The sequence below is a fragment of the Pteropus vampyrus genome, unplaced genomic scaffold (assembly GCF_000151845.1).
Source record: "Pteropus vampyrus isolate Shadow unplaced genomic scaffold, Pvam_2.0 Scaffold2, whole genome shotgun sequence".
Taxonomy (NCBI): Eukaryota; Metazoa; Chordata; class Mammalia; order Chiroptera; family Pteropodidae; genus Pteropus; species Pteropus vampyrus.
This window is the reverse complement of record NW_011888783.1, coordinates 10569284-10586099: the sequence shown is the minus strand read 5'-3', so window position 1 is coordinate 10586099 and position 16816 is coordinate 10569284. Positions and strand designations below refer to the sequence as shown.

At 36.7% G+C, this 16816-nt stretch overlaps 1 long non-coding RNA gene across 1 annotated transcript; it reads left to right on the top strand.

Moving 5' to 3' along the window:
- Window positions 1–432: 432 nt before the first annotated feature.
- LOC105289826 lies at window positions 433–10707 on the top strand. The gene is made up of 5 exons (XR_895693.2): window positions 433–444; window positions 2292–2351; window positions 8123–8155; window positions 8529–8660; window positions 9902–10707. It is a non-coding gene; the product is annotated as an uncharacterized LOC105289826 (long non-coding RNA).
- The last annotated feature ends 6109 nt before the right edge of the window (window positions 10708–16816 follow it).

Below are 16816 nucleotides of genomic sequence, written 5' to 3'. Positions count from 1 at the left end.
TTCAGGTACAGGGGTAATATAAACATCCTTTAGCAGTAGTATTTTTCATTAATTTAATTATATATGAAAAAGAGTGATTTGACTTTGATTAGGCAACAGAGCTCTGGGTGTTAGCCCTGGGTGCATTCAGAAACTATGGCATAGCAAAGGAGTTGTTCAGCAAATCTAGATATTACCGATGAGTGTATTTAGAGAAGATTCTTTAAATCTTTCGTATTTATAGGTTGGTTACCTTGTTGAAACCCAGTAGAGCTGAAGTCCCAATTATGCAAGTCTACCCAACACAAAGCATTAGTAGCAGTTTTTTCCCCCCAAATCCTCCAATCAATTCCAGCTCCTTTGATGAAACCTTTTCATTTTACTATTGTACCGTTAGTCTCTCATTCTGTTTCTCTGTGGCACTGTCTGCACAAATATCAGAAATAATAAAAGGAATTCAAGCATGTGCATATTTCCAAGTACCAGCAACAAGCCAAGTTCCTTCCTCAGTAAGAATCCTGTTTTCTTTTTCTTTCTTTTTTTTTTCTTTTAGAGAGGGTGTGTGGAGGAGGGCGTTATGCTATTTAACTCCTTAACTAAGAGTTTATTTTACAGATTATAAGTACTTGTTAATTGAAGGTCCTTTACATGAGAATTTCACAATTTCATCTACAAAATTATGAACGGTATTTTTGAGGAGCACAAGAGAGTGAGGGAATAAATCCCAGTGTAGGGTATCACTGGCACCCCTTAACCTGATTCCTTTATCATTTTTAGGAGCACTTTCATCCTCTGCTAAATTCTTCTCTTGGCCTCACAATTCCCAGATGGCAGAAGGCACTGTGATGCATACAGAGATGAATACACTGTCACATCTTTAAGTTGTTTTTAATTTCTTGTCCAGATAGATTTTTTCCCTCTTCTTAACAGAGGAGGACACATCTTTGCTAATGTGTATCCATTTTCTGTTGAATGAGAAATTGAACAGATGTCCCTGCTGATTTAACTATGAAAATATTAGTGTAATGATTTGCTAAGTTTTTCCCAATCTATATGACATTAAACATAATACTATTTGATGCTTTTAAAATAATTTCTCTCTGTCATACTGTTCTTACTACCCAGTGTTTTTAACATTCATTTTGGCATTTTATTATATTCAGTTTAACACCTTATACATATTTCTGGACAGTGACCTTTTGGAGGATAATAAATGTACTCCTTGTCTCTATCTCAGCCCAGTATCTAACGCATGTGCTTGCTGAATGATGAATATTGTATCATGGATATAAGTCTTCTCCATAAGGTTATTCAGAGACCATGTGAAGCATATCAGTCATGTCTTAATTCCCCATCATACTGATTCAGTGCTTTATATGTTGTAGGTGCTGGATTGATTCCTGTTAACTTGAAATATGAGAAGTAGCAGAGGGTTATTCCTATCTTTAATGTTTCCTTGTTTAAAATGGAGAATGATTTGGTAATTTTCAGAGTCCATAAATAAACCAAAATACTTTCTGTTCTACAAAATTTACATAATTTCCCATTGTTATTACTATCTCCTTAATTGATATATTTCTCCTATTCCCTTTTGCTGTTAAAGAGAATGCATGTATCTGTTTTTACCATATTCTTTTAGGGAAATCTAATGGGGAAAATAAAAAGTGATGGCCTTTGAAAAAAATTAAGAGAAGTAAATTTAGAGTAAAAGAACCAGAATAAAGTAATATGGAAGAGTATTGAAAGTTGATTATTCAGGTATTATTATCCACGTCTCTTAATTTTTTTTCCTTTTTCATTTCTAGCTTCTGTGAGAAAGGGAAATAGAATAGGATAAAGACTCAAACAGGTCACTCTTTATTGCCCCATGTTTTCCTGCACCAGTATGTAAAATTGAAAGATGACTGGGTAAAGGCTCCCTAACTCCAGGAGTGTAATTCATACAACTTCTCAATTATTGTAGCATGAGTATTTCATAAGTCAGCTGAGCAAACTCAGGTGTGCTGGCTGCTTACTGACCCAGGCCCACTTCAGTCTGAGAGTGGGGAAGGCAAACCTGTGGAGAAACAGGTTACTGAGAGGTGTTGGGCACCAAGAGAAGTACTTACAATCATGGAGTCAAGTGTGTAAGGAAACTTAAAGATATCCCAGTGTCTGAAATTTGGGGGGCTTATAATAGTCTTTACATGAGCATGTCACAATTTCATCTACGAAGTTATGAAGAATAATTATGAAGAACAGAAGGGAATGAGTGAATAAATTTATAAGAGTATCACTGACACCCCTTAACCTGATTCCTTTATCATTTTTAGGAGCACTTTAGCCCTCTGCTAAATTCTTCCCTTGGCCTCACAACTCCCAGATGGTAAAAGGTAATTTTAAATATACCTGTGAGACAATATTTATTCTATAGTTTTTTTAATGACGGTTTTATTTGTGTTTTATGTCATCTCCCTTAACTCGATCATGAGCCCCTAGAAATCAGGGATTCCATTCATTTCACTCAGTCAAGTCATTAGTTGTATACTCTAGCAAATATTTTTAGGTTTAGGATTAGCAGTGAACAAAGCACACAAAATCCCTGACTATGGCATTTACTTTTCAGAGCAGGGAGACGAAAGTTGAAAAAAGAAAAGAGTGTAGTAAATTATATACATGTTAAGTACTATAGAGAAAACTAAAGTGAGGAAGGGAAATAGGGAGTGTGTGCTGGGTGGGAGAAAGAGGAGGTTGCAGTACAGTTATAAAAAGATAGAGAAGACGTCAGTAAAAAGATGAGTCAGGAGCTGAAGATGGTGAGCGATTAGCCACATAGGGGAAGACTATTCCAGGCAGAGGGAATAGCAAGTGAAAAGATCCTGCAGTAAGAGCATGCCTGATGCATGTAAAAAATAGCAAGGCCCCAGAGGAAGTGGACCAGAACGAGCAACTAGGAGAGGAGTGGGAAGGGAAGCAGGCGCAAGAAAATAACAGCTGGACAGATCACATATGGTCTTATAGTTCATCATATTTCGTTGTAAGGAGTTTGATAGTATGCTAAATAAGATGGGAAGCCATTGGAGGGCTTTTTAGCCCGAGCGATAGGATATGACAATGTTTTATTAGAATCTCTGATTACTGTTAGGGAAAAGATGAGGGAGAAGGAGAGGGAGCAGCAGGGTAAGAGATACTGATGGCTTCAACTTGGGTGGCATTGGTGTAGGTAGTAAAGGTGATCAGATTCTAGTTCAAGGTAGAGCTAGCAAGGTTTAAACTAATAGATTTGACTATGTCATCTGAAAAAGGAATAAAAATTTGGCATCTGAGCAAACTAGTATGCTGGAGTTAGAATTAACTAAGATGAAGAATCTTGGAGTGGGGCAGGATTGGGAAAAGTTTAAGAGCTTCATTTTCTACAGGCTAAGTTTCAAATGCCTGTAAAACATCCAAATAGAGATGTCAGGGCAGTAGATATGCAAAACTGGAATTTAGGAGTTCGTTCTGGGCCAGCGTGTACATTTGGGACTCATGAGTGTACAGGTGATATTTACAACTATGAAACTGATACCAGGTGTTGTAGGCATTTTTTTTTTGGTTGTTATTGTTTCTTTGTTTTCTAAAAAGTATGAAATCAAAGAAATAAGTGCAGCTAGAGAAGAAAGCCGGCACTCCAACATTAAGAAGCTGAGATGAGGAATCAGCAAAGGAACCCAGGAAGAAGCAAAGAAGTAAAAGGAAAACCCCAGAAAAGTATGGGGACTGGGAAAGGAAGTGAATTTCAAGGAGGTGGAAATGACCTACTACATCATATGCTGCTGATGAGTCAAATAAGAAGAGGACTCAAGTGTCCGTTTTATTTAGCAACTGATGGGTGGTATCATTGGTGACTTTTACAAGCAGTTTCGTTGGAGCAGTGAGGTCAAAAGCTTGATTAGAGTAGGTACCAAAGATAATGGAAGGAAAGAAATTAGAGATTCTCATTTGCAATAAAGTAGAAAAATGGGGAGTAATTGGAGTTGGATATTTTTTCTTTAAGATGGAAAAAATTACAGTGTACTTGTATGTTGATGGGAAAGATGAAATAGGGAAAATGGATGATGTAGGGCAGAGAGGCAATGTCTTGCAGAAGATCATCTGCTATACCATGTATTGAGGGTGTTTTCAAAGCTCTGCACTTTATTTGGACATTTGTCTCTTCCTGATTTGACTAGGGACTCGGAAACATAGTGTCCAGCACCAGCACTTAAAGCCGTATTGCCTTCACCAGATTCTTGAATTGTACTTCGTGGGCTGGAGGGGATAGTATCTAACTCACAAGTGAAGTGGTCGGCCTCAGACATCTCACCCCATCATGCTTGGTTAACAGAAAAACAACAGAGGACAAAGGGATAAGTCCAGGCTGGAGGGTAGATGTAGTGCAAAGCTCTCTTGTTGCTTCTACTCCATGAAATAGGAAGTGGTTATTGGCTAAAAGTGAGGATGGGGGCATCAGTTAGTTGGTTTAAATGCACCTTAATATTTTCTTCAAGTGATTTTCCTTATGCCATTGAAGAATCTACATTGATACCAAACTTAACTAGAGGAATTTATTTATTGAAAGCTATTTCTGTTTTAAATTCTGGAAACAGAAGAAAATGATGTTTCCCCAAAAGCTCATCATAGTGTAATTGGAAAAAGAGACGACTTACAGAGAGCTTCAGAAACACCATAGTAGATGATGTGGCAGGTGACTTCTCTCAGTTTAGTAGAGGAAAATGGCTTCTCAAAAATCCTTTCTTGCCTATTCAGTTGATTCTAGAAAATGGAGCATTCTTCACCCCAGGTCTTTGTGGATGTGGTGGTCAGAGAAGGATAGTGATACCAACTCCCATTACCCTGACTTCTCCCCCTAGTCGCATGGTAAGGTACTCCCAGTTCCAGGCCTTCTGTTCCTCCAGGCCATACCTTTACTCGGGAAGTAGGGAATTTGAAGAGCAGGTTTCATTTGCAGAGAACCACCTATGGAGCAGTGAGCTTATGGCCAGGGCTCATACCTTATGTTGTGCTTCCATTTCCCTGCCACTGTCTTGACTTCCTGCTCCCCAAGGTTCATACACAAGAAATGAGGCATATCTTAGCTTATTTCCTCTAAAAATCTAGTCAGGGTCAGAGGCCCGAGTCGTAATTGGCACAACCACTTAATTTTGCTTAGAGAGCTAGGAATTAAATATTTGGAGGTTAACTTTTTCCTGATTGAGCCTTGCTGAACAATTCCTTTGCTGTGATTATGGCACATTAAAACCCAACTATACTTGTCTGAACTTAAAGAAATAGGGTTTGGCTCTTCTTAAGTTAATCATAATACTCTTTAGCATATTTCACATACACACAGGCTGATAGTTGCTGACTTTTCCCCTTATTTCTGAAGGACATCATGTTTTGATTCTGTTCTCTCCTTTCCAGCCTCGCCTTAGTCAGGCCCTTGGTTATCTGTGATCTACAGGGGCCCTTTAAGGTACCTTCTTGTCCACACAGAAGATTCCCATCTATTCTTCACACAGCTATCACATTAATCCTCCCAGAATAAGCTCTTTATCGGGACACTCCCTGCTCATAAGACTTGAGTGGTTGCCCACTGTTTACAGAATAAAGTCCAGACTCTTTAGAAGCCTAGCTTTCTGTCATGACATCAGTGTACTTCCATGATGAAGCAGCATCTATTTCAGTAGCAGCTTCAGAGGCACTTGTTTTGTTGTGAAATACCAGAGTCACTCTTGCCAATGGCAGCAGTTCCATCTTTCACTTAAAAATATTTTCTCAGAGAAGTAGCAATAGTGACTCACTGAGAACACTTCTTTAATCCTCCGATTCCTCTTCATGGTTTTCTGCTGGTACGACTACAACTCTATCATGCTCTGACATTTTTATAATTTTTGTTACTACTAGCAGTTTGAAGTATTGATACATTTAACCTAGTGGCCATGTTAAGTTTCAAGCATCAGAAAGTGAATTGCTTGAGATACTTTGCTAAGCACACCAGTATTTTCCATCTGAATTGATATACTTGGTGCTTCAAGACAGATGGTGTGTTGCTTCTGTGCCTAAGAGCATTTGGCAGTGCTGAAATCGAGCCTTCTGTTCAGTCCAGAATAATTCAGTGATGAGTGGGCAACTTCGTATATATATATTTTTTGGCTGGATTTGAATATTTGGAAGTGTTTTAGCTTACATATTAACTATATGTGAGCGCCTTTATAAAATGACAGTACAGGCAAGTACATAATCAGTGGATAAGCACTGTTTGTCATTTTGGCATATGACACCATTTGTTTTTATTTTCATTATAGTGATATGTTTATAATAAGATTAACAAGTATTTGGGCATATTTAAACATGGGCACACAACTTTTCAGGTTTAAAGTTACCTGTTAGCTAGACCAATGTGAGTTAAGATCAAAAAGGGGAGGTTTTTCAAATGTTTTTGAAGTGACTTTAAATGGGGCAGAGGCTTTTAAATCTTGTGTTGGTCATCACTTCTTGGTTTCATTTTATTCCCCTGGTTAACATCTCTTTTAAGGTACCTTGCTAAGACAGAATTTTCTTATTTAAGGCCAGACTGGAAGATTGCAACAAATAGCATCTCCAAAGCCCTATGTTTTGTTACTTAAATTTAGAAATTGTGTTTTGTATTCCTTTTGACTTAACAGCTCATTAGAGCCTTCTGAGTGATTAGCCAGAAATGTGTTTTTTTTTCTCCTCATGTATTTTCAAAGTAGGATTTATGTAACTCTGTGGTTTTCATTTGGGGAACACTAGGTGTTAAGTATTATAGGATGCCAAGTCCCACAAGACAAAAACACTCCAGGGGGACCTCTGAAGAGGAACAGCAAAAACACCCGCGTTCTGTACTCGGTTGTGGATTATGTTGATGGAGGAGGATGATTGTTGATTTAAGAGAGGGTACCGTAATGTGGAGAAAATGCCTGGCCCATTTAAGCTTTGGGAAAAGGTTTACACGTCCGAGCTTGGGTTAAAAATATTGTATTGCCTGTTCTCATAATGCTGGAAGTATAAAGAGATCAATAAAAAGTTTTCTCAGATTCTGTAAGTCAGACTTGTCTCTCTTTTCTCTACATATTTCCAAGGAAGCCGAGATCACAAAAGCTGGTGGATTCTGGTGGTGGGGCTGTTAGTATTGATTCTATAATGTTACTGTAAATTTCTTTTCTGATATTAAATATATCGTGCAGAGGTGCGCTGACCACATCCCTAGATTCATATCATATAACATATCCAAGGACTGATCTCTTAACAGTCACCTCTTCAGCATCTACAACTTTTAGCATGTCTGGAAGACTCAGTTCTTGTCTACTACATAGTGGCATACCCTGGGAGAATGGCACCCGAAGAGTGATTTAGGAGGACACATACACACCTAAATGACTGAAGGCTTCTCTGGAAATCACTGGAGTCTGTTAAACACAGTAGGGATAGTAACCTTGGCTCCAAAGTTGGAATCCTGATCAGGAATCTTTAAAATCATATCTTAGATAGAACATGATCAAATAAAATACATATTGCACATATATGAAAACTAGTTACCAAGGACCAAATGAATCCTGACATTTTGACACTTTCTCTTGAAGAAATGAATATGGAGGTCACAACATTTAGATTTTAGTTGTATTATCTATCACTTAGAGTAATTAGAGGTTATAGATTTATCACAGTAGTTTCTTTGTGAGTAAAACACTTCAATAATAATTCAATTCTGACTTCTGGGTCTTCAGGATACTGAACTCTAGAGCCAACATAGTTTAATTAACCACCAGCCTGTAATAGAGTAAGCTTTCAAATTTCTCATTTATGGTCTTGTTTGTAAGTAGGAACATATATTTTTTATTTCTCTGGGCCTAATTTTCTCCATTATATAAGTGAACAAAAAACAAGAACACTGAAGAAATGTGACAGGAAACAAAATTATTTAGTGGTAAAACACTGGGCAGTGGAAAGTGTCTGGAAAGACTTTTTAAAGCAGTAAAACACAATTGCAAATTGTCTGGATAATTATATGTTTGAGTTTAGCATGAAGCTTCACTATTTGAATATTGTTTTTGCTTGTGCTAATAGGTTGTGTCGCATCTTTTTTTGTTTTTCTGTTTGTTTTTGTCTCTGGGCTCTGAAGATTGAAGTTAATTAATTGCCAACAAGGACATAAGTGAGTATATATATTTTTTAAATTTAACATCACCAATAATGGATAGATACATAAGGATGTTTAAATTGAATTAAGCAGTATAGCTGCCATATATTCTTCCATGATTTTACACTCAAGAGCTGGCCTGTTCTAATCATTTCTAGCTGATTCTTCTGATTCCCAGACATAAATGAAAGAGTGAAGGAGTTAAAAGAATTTAGAAATATTCTGGGTGTGGTAGGAACAAACTCATGCACATTCTTTAAAAAAAAAAAAAATTACACATTTCCTAATCCTTGAGGTTTCTTTTTAGTTCCCTGTTTCCTCTAGACCTACAGTAAAAATGTTTTCACTTTCTTTATTTCTTTTTTTTTTCTTTTTTTTTTCTTCCCAGAAAAGGTGTGTTGGAAGGGTCTGCCAGAACCAGAGACTAAGCAGAGCAGTATAAAAAAATTCTTTATTCCAGCTTCCAGAATTCCTCCTCTACAGCCTTGCATGTTCATTGGAATAACAAAGCCATTAAACGGTAGTGTACAAGAAGCCCCTTCCAGTGGTGGAATCTCGGTAGAAAACAAGGAAGTGGGGTGGTGGGGATCATGCAGTCCCTCCCACTTTTACTAAAGGGGAGGAGACAACATTTAAATTTAATTTGTACTGCAGCAGATATAATGTGATCGTGACAGTCTTCCAGTGAATATTTGTTAATCCTAATTTGAACACAGGGGCGGGTGTCAGATGGACTACCTCCCAAGGCCACTTGACATTTATTTCTTGCAGCCTTAGGCAGAGATAGAGGAAACAGCTACAGTTTACATTTGTGAAAGCTCAGAGTAATAGAAACATTTCATTTTATATTTTTATTCCAAAGCAAATGTATTAATTTGCTTTGTATTAGTTAGATAAATGTATTAGTTAGATAAATGCTTAGTGAAATGCCAAAAAGCTTACACATACATTTGGTTAAACGAAGTTTCCCTGTGGATTTAATAAAATTCTAACCACAAAGAGGTAAATTAATTCAAGAGATATAAAGTGAGAAAACTCACTTTGCCCACATTTTCCTTCTCTTATTTCTCCTTCCTTCTCAAGCTTTCTCCCACCCTTGCTATCATTCATTGTAGAAAGAAGAGTAGGAGAGCACATAGTTACATTCCTGCTCCTTTAAATGCTGTATCAGGGAGGTTATTTTGAGATATTTCACAGCTACAACACTAAATAGCTGTTTGCCAACCCTACCTGCATCATCTCATAACTTTGGATTAAATGTTGAAAATTGGTCATTGTTTATAATTGAACAAGCAAAAACTTAAATACACAGTAAGTGTGCCTTGCTTTTTAAATTTGTTTGTATTTTTTTCTTGATGCTTTGCATAAAGACCGTGAAGTGCTTTTGTTTCCCTGTGCCCCACCAGAAACGTGGAGTTTATTTGGGGTGTATGGTATCCCGTAGAGCACCATAAATGTCCACTAGATGTCAGTGTGTCACTAAGTGAAGCCGGTTAAGCATGCTCCCCACACCCATGCTTGAAACATTGGAGAGGTGAACTCTCATGATTTTTAACCAGAGTGATAGAGAAGTTTTAGTATACAAGTTAGTAATATTTGTCCTAATGAATATTAATAAAAGTGAAATCTTTTATTTAAAAAATCCAGTACTATTCATTTGAGGATTTCAAAATGCTCTACTTGTGTTCTGTTTTTTTTTTTTTTTTTGGCTGTGATATCCCCAAAGAGAGAGAATGCAAATATTCATGTTACATGTTACAGCAGAGTAACCTGAAATGCAAGGGGACAAATGGCCCAAGATCACCAGTCAACATCTGATGGACCCAGGCTGGCATTTCTGCAGCCTACTCTACCTAAACACTCCTGCTTCTCCTTTGGTGTATTTAAATGCAGATTTCTTTCATCTGCCATTTGTATCAACTACCATACGTATAAAAGAAGCTCAAGAAGAGTGGAATGATTAAGCATGATTGAGATTATCAATTTAGTATGGTAATGTTTAAGATGGAATTTTAAGATTTTATAAAGATTATACAAAGAGTCTGCTAAACAACCAAGATGATAAATTTATATTTACGTATACTATATTAAAGATGGTGAATTCAGACTAATGTGAACCTCACCTTAGTTCATGTACTCAAGTAGAGAAGGAAAGAAAGCCAGTTGTAATTTGGTTTGGAAGGTTGAAGCTACTGTATTTTGGGGATTTATGGAGCATATTGTATATTATAGGTTTTACACTGTATAATTTCCTTAAAGAGGAGAGTACGTATAATCCTGAATATAAGGATTTAAATAGTGATTTTTCCAAATTTGTGTAAATACACAGGTTACAACTATGTAAAAATTATGTTTGTGTATAAAAATGTAAAGAATACACAGAAAAGATTTTAGGTGGTGGGATTATGGTAAATTTAAATTTCCCCATTATGTGGTAGTATTGTTTTTATAATAAATAAAAAGAAAAAATGGTTTCTCTTTTATGGTTCATCTTGTAAAAAATTTGCCACAATCCAACTTTAGAAAGGCTTGTTTTTTGTATCAATAAAGTACATTAAATATCGAAATTTGAGAAGATTTGGTTTGGTTTGTTTACTTCAAATGTTTCAGTTAAATCATAGAAATCAAGGTTAAAGTGGCAGAAGTACAGGGTCATACTTTCAAACATTACTGTGAATTTTAAATGAAAATAAATGATCACCCAAATCCCAGTAGACTGTTTGCTGTAGTATTTAGTGCATTGTCAATATTAAGTAAATATCAATGAAGTGTTTAGTAAATGTAGCTTTCTTCAATTTGTATTTTCTTTTAAATGGTGCAAGATTAAAAGAATTACCAGTAAAGTTAAAGAGATTTTTTAAATTAAAAATTATAATAGCTATTGACTTCGCATGCTCGGACCTATATTTCAACTCAAAACATATATTAAAACATGCATGAATCAAATTGAGGTATAAAATAACATTTCACATATGTGAAAGAAAACCTGTACTTTTACGGTATGTCTCATTTTAAGAAAAAGTGGTGTAGCTACCATTGAATTATATATTAAAAAATTCATGGACAATAATCTACAGAATTGATCGGGGATTAACGGCTGGAAAAGTTGGGCATGTGTGTCAAAATTAACTATAAAACTTTTTATGAACCATGTTTTCTTTGTACTATCTCCATCTTATAATCATGATTTGGAAACTTGGATTTTTAGATTTGTCAGAGTGGGTGGATAGAGGCAAGAGTGTGCAACTTCAGGACTTTTAAGGGTGCTGCAAAGTCCTGGTACATATAAGACCTTCAAAATCACCGCCACCCACAGGTGTATACTCAGTTTAATTCTTAGACTCCTGGAGCCACTAAAATGTTACTAGCCTTAAACATTTTGAATACTAGACTCACAGTGATCTGGAGTTAGAGTTGAAACAAATTAGGTGATAAGTCAGTTGAGGTGTGATCAGACTCCCATTTGGAGGTGAACTCTGTTCAATCAATTGTTGAATGTAAAGGAAAAGAGCACAGGTGGAAGACCAAGACCAGCTCAGCTTACCTCATGTCTGATTCATAGCATATCAAAAACTACAGCTCCCATAAAACCTTTATGATAGTTGTTTGCTGTATCTAGAATCCCACCATTAGAGATTCATTCTCTGGCTTAAAGGCATCTCCAGACATCTTTTCTTTTTAATACTGATATTACAGGTATCAGTAACACTTGAGTTTATTCAGTGACTATACACTAAAGCTCATTAACTCAGAAAAATCACTTCCAAGCCCAGCTGACTGAAGCAAGTGGTTGGGGAGAGACTGATAAGAGAGTGAAAAAAAAAAAAAAAAAAAAACCAGAACGTTCTAGGGGACAGGCAGGAGGGGCAGAAGCTGTTTGTTTAAGGGAGTTCCTCCTGGAAACAGGAGATCCATTTTTAACTAAAATGCAGGCTGTGATTCTGTAGGGCTGGGGGAAGAGATTCTGCATTTCTAAGAAGCTCCAGGTGATCTCCATGCTGCTGGTATAGAGGAACTTAATCTCCTTCACCTGTATGTCTATAGCAAGACCTACAACCCAGCACACAGGATTCATGAGACCAGAAGCTGGTGCCCTTGAGTCAGACTAAGAATCACCTGGAAGGCATGTTTAAACATTTATTGGTTCTATCTCAGAGATTCCGATTCGGTAGGTGAGGTCCACAGGTTTGCCTTTCTAACGACTGATGCTGGGGACAGACTTTGAGTAGCAATGCTGTAGACAACATATCTCCAGCTCACATCTGCGGCCCTGAAGCCAGTATCCTAACATATCCCAAAGATCCAAGTTGTGGGCGCTTCCTGGCGTGCTAACAAAGGTGAGCCCTGCATCCTCATTTTCTGCCAAAAAAAAAAAAAAAAATCAGCTAGATCTCCATGCAAGCTCTTTTGATGTTGGCTTGTCTTTGTAAGCTTAGTCACACAGGAAGATCAAGATTTCTTTGTATTGGTGGCTTGCATGCTCAATGCTCAGTTATCAGGAGGATAAAGACTAGAAATGCTGTAGGCGCAGGACCTCAAATTCATGTAGATCATAATTTCCTGGCGGTAGTGGGTTGACTTGCTTGAAATCCACAACTTGTTTAAGGATATTCAGCAGGTGTTGGTAATGATACTGTTTCAAATGTTGCAGGCTTTTCTTGGCAAAATCTCTTCAAACGTTGATAGAAATTTTAAAAACTTGGAAATTTTTTCTTTTTAATTTAAGAATCCAACACATTAAAAATGTTGAAAATCCTCCATAGGCAACTGGAAAAAAACTTCTTAAAGTTTTTATCTTTCTAGGATAATGCTTATTCTGTTCTTGTTAAGTTAAAGAGTAAAGATGGGGCTAAAAATAAAAGATTTTAACTTAAATTGACTTAAAAGAAATTTTTGTTTTTGTTATTACAACAGCTTAAAATACAAAACTGTTACTCAAATGTTTGTTTCCAACAAGCCGTTTTCTTTTTATTTTAATCGGTTCTCTTTTCTTCAGTATCTTTGGATGTGTTATCATCATCATCATGATGAGAAAACATCGTATAGCTCCTTGACCTTCACATAGCAGTATTTGATAATTACTTCAGTTTAAGGATTATCAAAATTTAATGTCTGAAAGATTAAATATGCTAAGTATTATGTTTAACAATATATCTTTAAAAAAGTATGAAGATTATATATATTTCATCTTTTAATCAGTTTTACTCATTTCATTAATATATAGCCATCCTATTTGAGCTCTAGTGTGCTGGGATTTGTAAAATTTCTCTCAGCGGGCATGCATTTAAGACCATTAGCTTTCCTCACTGGGGATTTGTGAGAGAATTGATAAAAAAGTACCCCATTCCATAGCTGAGTTGCACAATTGGCAATAGCTAAGAAACCTCATTTTGTAACGACATAACAACATGTACTATATGAAACTACAATAATAATAAGATTCGTCAAATATTGCTTGTTAGAGGCTGGTCTACTTAGCAGGGCTAATCTGAACAAATCTAGCTAAAGCATGCTTCTTTTCCTTTCATACTTATAGAAACTTCTAGGTCGTGTGCTATAGTGATGTATTTTTTCCAGTTAACTTTAAATGTCAATAGTTCAGTTACATTATTTACAATTCTATCACTATAAGAGATTTTCGAATGAGAAAGCTTCACCCCACCAGCCCACTTAGGCCAGTTTCTTTTGTTATATACTCTCATATAACCAGGCTTTTTTCTTCATAGATATCACTTCAATCTGTGATTAAGGTTATTTTCTCATTTATGTATCTATTTGACTATGTATCTTCCCCATCTGGGCTTCTGAAGCACAGGGACACGAGGACCATGCCTTTTTACTCTTCACTGACTGTCCAGCACTCAGCATAGTGATACTCAAAAAATATTTATTAATAGTTATTTGCTATTAAAAATTTCTCTGTACTCATACGTAACAGATATTTCTCTAGGTATTCAGCCTTGGGGGCCATTCAGAATGTGTATTAATAGTTACTTTGTGCTTTGGTCCCTCAAATTTCTCTCTAGTTCAGATAAAAGAGAGCTGATTGCTTGGAAGTCTCTACTGCCCTTCCATTAAAATGTGGCTACTCCAGCATCCTGGACCTGACTTCCCAGCATAGGCCTGAGAACCCATTGGCCGTGGCTGCCGCCACCACTGCCCCCATCTCCCACACCTGTGTGCAGGGTGCCATGACTTGACACAAAGGCTGCATTCTCCAGGGAGACAGGCACTATCAGGGCTAGAGCCAGCTTTGTCCCCGTTTCATGAACCCATACGTTTCTGCTTCCACTCTTGGTAAACTCAGGACCCCTCTGTAGCTAGAGACTGTTGAGTATCTTGTTTGTTTCATCCTAGACCATAAGTAGGCTCCCTAGGAACAAAGTTGTTATTTTTCTATACTCAGTGTCTAACCTGCTTGACACATTTTTGTACCTTTAATAAATGCTTGTGGACCAAGCATATTTGAGGGGATATTTTTCTACTTCTTTGCTAGAAACTTGAGGCTTTAGTTTTATTCTTTTTTGGTAAAATTGAACCCAGAGCCTATTATCAAAGGAGCTAGCTAGGCACTCTGTTTCCAATGCTCTGAAGTTGTTTTATGAGTTGTTTCGTACCATTCCGTACCCATCCTGGCCTGAGTATTCTCTCTTTCCTCTTCCAGGGAGGTGTGTGTTCATCAACCAGGCTGTGTTCAACAATCCTAGCTATGTTCCAGATTCTCCTTGCCCAGCTAGCCACATGTCTCCCATTCCCAGGCATAATTTTCAGTGGGAGAGAGGAAAGGGAATTTGGGCTATGAAAGTGTTCATTCATTTTTTAAAATGTGACTTTAAGGCAATATATAGAAGCAAACATTTGCATTAAATTTATTTCTACATTTAGTATTGTTATTTGGAGTTGTAGATGTAAAATGTTTTCAGATTTTTATGAACTTAAAAATATCTGTTAACTAGGTCTCGCCTTCATACTCTCTCCGCCCATCTGTGCGTTTTTTTTTTTTTTTTTTTAATAGGACAACTTTGTTTTAGACCTTAACATTGTTGGCTTTTCCCCATGCCGGTTTTCATCACGATAGCACTCTTCCCCTTTAATTTCTCAGTTCTTATGGTATATTTTTTTAACAGTGTAATTTACTTATCTAGATGAATTAAATCTTTAATTTTGTGCTCAGTGTACAAAAAGAACGATTTGATAGTTATTTGGTTTTAAGGTTTTGTTTTGTTTTTTCAGTCTATGAGGAGCAGACAAAATTTGGTTAGTTGAAATTATTAACATTACATAGTAAGAATGGGCATAGAGTGTGGCAGTTAAAAACATGGGCTTTCTACCCCATGCTAGCTGTTTAACCTTGGGCAAATTATTTAACCTCTTTGTGGTTTAAATTTTTTATCTGTAAAATGCATGTAGCAATCTTACTTTTTTCATAGGGTTGCTGTAAGGCTTGAGCGAGATAAAGGTGGTAGAGTGTAGCATAACTGCATTTGCCTGGTGCATTATGTGCTCCGTCAGTGTCAGTTATTATGTTTTTTGGAGGTACACAACATCAAACAGCACCTTAGAGTCTTTATTTTTCCTATTTCCTAAACAATCTGACTAGCCTAGTTCTTTGTCTACCTCTAATCTCATGATTAACTGTACCTGCACCTTTCTTGAGACTAATTTGCCCAAAGTTGCAAAAAGCGGACATGGCAGAATCAGGATTCAAATTCGAGACCCTGTAACTGACAAGGCAAGTGGCTTTGTTTTACATGGTAACCAATAGGAACATAAGGCATGCTATCTTAGTAAGGATGCTTCTTATTCTGCTAGTATTGTTCCCCAATTCTAACATTGATTCTATGAGCTGAAATGTCCCCCAAATTAATAATTATTAAGGACCCAGTGTCTGTAACAACCCACCAATCATACTTTGTCAATTTACATCAAATGCAACTTATTCAATTAAGAGGAAACTTACCCACGTAAATGAATCACCAGAAATACAGTACTGAAGTGTTTTATTGTCTTGATAATTATAAATTTGCCCAGGCCTTGAAACCAAGCATCAAACATTCTTGTACTAAACCAACTGTCAGTCATACAACCTCGTTGTATTGAACCTTCTTTACTGGAAATTTTCGTATTAGAAATTCCTTTCCTAGTGCAATATGCTGTTTCAGACACGAGTAACTGCCTCAAGTCCATATTTGTTCAGGTCCTGAACAAATTGGGGCGGGGAAGACATCAATATTATTTTCCATTTCTCATTATAGAGAGTGTAGGGCCTATGTTGTCCAAGATCCACAGCAGTGTTTCTTAAAAGCGTGGTCCCACAACTCATCATCTGGTTGGAGAGTATGTGAGTGTTCAGGCCCCATTCCAAATGTCCTCTAACAGATTATATTGCAAAGTGATCCAAGAATCTGCATTTTAATAAACATCCAATATGGTTTTCATACTGCCTGAAACAACTGGTCAAGATTTATGTATACGGGCCACTTTTGCAATACACTCATGGATATAGCCGAGGCATTCCTCCTAGGGTGATGAGCAAGAACAGGCCCTTGGGAATATTTTTTATACAACCATCTACTGTTGATTTTTTAAAATATATATTCTGAGATATATAGGGGCCCAAAAAGAAGTCATTTTTATTTGCTTATGATCATTGCTGCAGTCGAGATTCGTATGTTA